This window comes from Rhincodon typus, chromosome 29 (genome assembly GCF_021869965.1).
Source record: "Rhincodon typus isolate 14 chromosome 29, sRhiTyp1.1, whole genome shotgun sequence".
Taxonomy (NCBI): Eukaryota; Metazoa; Chordata; class Chondrichthyes; order Orectolobiformes; family Rhincodontidae; genus Rhincodon; species Rhincodon typus.
The window spans coordinates 28144647-28147839 of NC_063360.1; the positions used below are offsets into that span (position 1 = coordinate 28144647).

The 3193-nt window shown below is 42.6% G+C and overlaps 1 long non-coding RNA gene across 1 annotated transcript in view; it reads left to right on the forward strand.

The window, feature by feature from the left end:
• Positions 1-517: 517 nt before the first annotated feature.
• LOC125486446 overlaps positions 518-3193 on the forward strand; it is an 18424-nt gene continuing 15748 nt past the window's right edge. Inside the window, exon 1 of the long non-coding RNA XR_007265101.1 lies at positions 518-645. This is a non-coding gene — a long non-coding RNA (uncharacterized LOC125486446). The remainder of the gene's footprint in view (positions 646-3193) is intronic.

Here is a 3193-nt window from a genome sequence, read left to right on the forward strand (position 1 = left end):
AGAGTTGAAAAATATGTTAAAAATGGGACATCATTAAAGGGCTGACACTAAAGGAAATTTCAAAGAGACATCACACTGCAGCAGCTCAGCGCAGGGCCTTCGCAGGTGGTCTGACCGCATGTGCCAGACCCCAGTCCAACAGCCATCCCTGCTTCGCTCCAAGACCTAGTCCATTCCATACCAGCTGACAGCTGCTCCGAAGTAAGTTCCAGGACTACCTCCCCCTGCTCCGGTCTCCACCCGGGACTCACTGCCTGCAGTTATTCCGGGGCTCACTGCTCCAGTGACTTGCTGCCGGCACCTGCCGCTACCCCAGGATTTGTCTCCGGTGTTAAGGGAAGAGAAGAAGGAAAAAAAAAGAGGAAAAAGAAAGAAAAAGAACAGGCAGAGGAGCTCCTACACTGGAGTGTCCTACACTGCCACCACCTTGCATCACTCTAAACCCAGTTGCCAAGGAGCTTATGTTCCGGGTCTAGGAGCTGTGAACCATGGAGGAGAGCAGCTGGGACACTTTCTCTTCCCACCACAGGGTGAACCCACACCCTCACTCCTGGAGCTGAGGAACAGGAAACACCACGCATGCTCCAGGTCACAGTGGTGCCTGGGTCAAAAGTGTGCTCCCGTCGACATAACGCTACCTCACAGGTGAGAACAAAATTAATTCAGTGTGTTTTATTTGTATTGCACTTGGTCTCATTTCTAAAAATCATAACAATGTATGTTTATATAGCTCCTTTAATACTGTGACAATGGCACAGTGGTTTACTGGTTAGCACTGCTGTCTCACAGCTTCAGGGACCTGGGTTCAATCCCACCTTTGGGCAACTGCCTGTGTGGAGTTTGCACGTTGTCCTTCTGTCTGCGTGGGTTTCCTCCAGGTGCTCCAGTTTCCTCCCCCAGTCTAAAGATGGTTACATGGATTGGCCATGCTAAATTACCCATAGTGCCCAAGGACATGTAGGTTAGGTGGATTAGCCATGGGAAACACAGGGATAGGGTAGGAGGAGGTGAGGCTGGGTGGGATGCTCTTCAGAGGGTCAGTGCGGTCTTGATGGGCCAAATGCCCTGCTTCTGCACTATAGTGATTCAATGAGAAGTTACCAGGGCACTTGTCAAACTGTAAGTGTAAGCTAAATTGCAAGGATCATTTAATTCTTCACTTAGAGCTGGGGCTGGAGTATGGAGCACCCATAGCATTTGGGAGGGGGGAGTTTGTGAAATCTGGCTGATGGATTCTTCTTCTATTTCTCATTGCATTTTGGCTCACAGCTCCTGATAAAACCTGCAGTGTTAGCCTCAGGTACATGAAAGCAACAAATGATCATTCCATTTAAGTCATCAGAGTGGCTTCATATTTTAAATGATAGAATCCCTACAGTATGGAAATAGGCCATTCGGCCCAACAAGTCCACACCAACTGTCCGAAGAGCATCCCACCCAGACTCACCTCCCTACCCTATCCCTGTAACCCTGCATTTCCCATGGCTAATCCACCTAACCTATTAATGTTAGCATATTTTCTGAGGGAGAAAATGTGTGGGTGTGAGTTTATCTCTTGACAGATACAATGTCATATTTTGTGAAATAATCAGGACAGAAGTATAGGTTCAAGAAAACCAGAATTGTCCAAGAAGCAACAATTCTCTTGCTGTGGGCACCACTCAGCATTGACAAAATTAATGTAAATTTACCCTGTACAATTATACAATTTCATATCAAATAACATGCACCTCAAGTACTTTGGCTTCTCACTATAGCTGCACCATTTCGATGTCTTTCATCTTTGTATCTATTATCCAATTTTACATGTAAAAGTCCATGGTTATCAAACTTGCATCAAGACTAAGGTGAAAGATGGGAATACTTGCTTCTGGTTCAGTGTAGGGGCAAGTCTTTAAAAAGTTTGGACATCAACTGATTAAAATTGTTTTGGCCAAAATCGTTCTGATCTTAGAAACTTTTGTTTTTTATTAGAGCTTCACCATGATGACAGTGCATGACTTAAATACAGACCCCCCAGGCAATTCTTCAATCCATTGGGTAACAGGTAATCCAAATCTAGGAAAATCCAATATGCAGCACTGTCTCAATCCTGGAGGTGCTGGATTTCAGACACTGGTCCTGTAATACACTTCCTATTAAGTTTCATTAAAATTTAAAAAGCTCTGTTACCTCAATATATTACATTCATCTGCATTATAAATTTTTGCCACTCGTGTACAACTTGTTTCATGGCTCATTTGGAAAGAACGTGCCAATAATTGAGACCCACTATTCTGCAATCTCTCACAAAGGCGTATCTCTCCAATTAAACTACCAACACAACCAGTTTGCCAAACGGACTACGTTTCAGGACAAAAGTAGCTTACACCAAGTTTTGTCATTAACAGGAAAACAATTATTAATTGTAAACAAACTTAGTCTTTAGCAAATGGTGAACAAGAATGGATTACTCATTATCACTATGCACTTAAGCGCTCTCCCTTTAAAAATATCCAAACACATACATTCATTCATGAATAAGACACACAAAAATCAGACAGTTTGAAGCAAAGTTTATGCTGTTCCTTAACTTGTATTTTCCAATTTATGGTCAAAAAAAAAGACACAGTTCCTTCTACCTCACTATTTGAACAATAACTCTTAGTGTATCATAATTGTCCCAATTGTAACAGAAAGGAACACCATTCATGACTTCAGGACGTCACAAAGTGCTTTACAGTCAATGAAGTACACTTGACCTGTTTTCACTGGCAAAAGCAGCAGACAACTTGCAAACAACAACACGATAAATAATCAGATAACTGGTATTTTTCTAGCGATGATCACAAAACACAGGATACTGTAAAGAACTCTCCTTTTCTTCAACTAGTGTCGCTATTTCTTTCACATCAATTTACAGAAGGGATGAGTGCATTAATCTAAAAACAGCATCTCTGACAGTGCAGTTCCCCCTCAGTATTACACTGCTGTATCTGGGTAGATTTTAAGCTCACCTCTTTGGAGTGGAACTCGAACCACGGACATGAAGATAAAAGTACAACCAGCTGAGCCAAGGCTCAACCTTCTCATAAAAGGTGAAAGAACTGCAGATGCTGTAAATCAGAAACAAAAATAGACACTGCTGGAAAAGCTCAGCAGGTCTGGCAGCATCTGTGAAGAGAAATCAGAGTTAACGTTTCTAGTCTGGTGA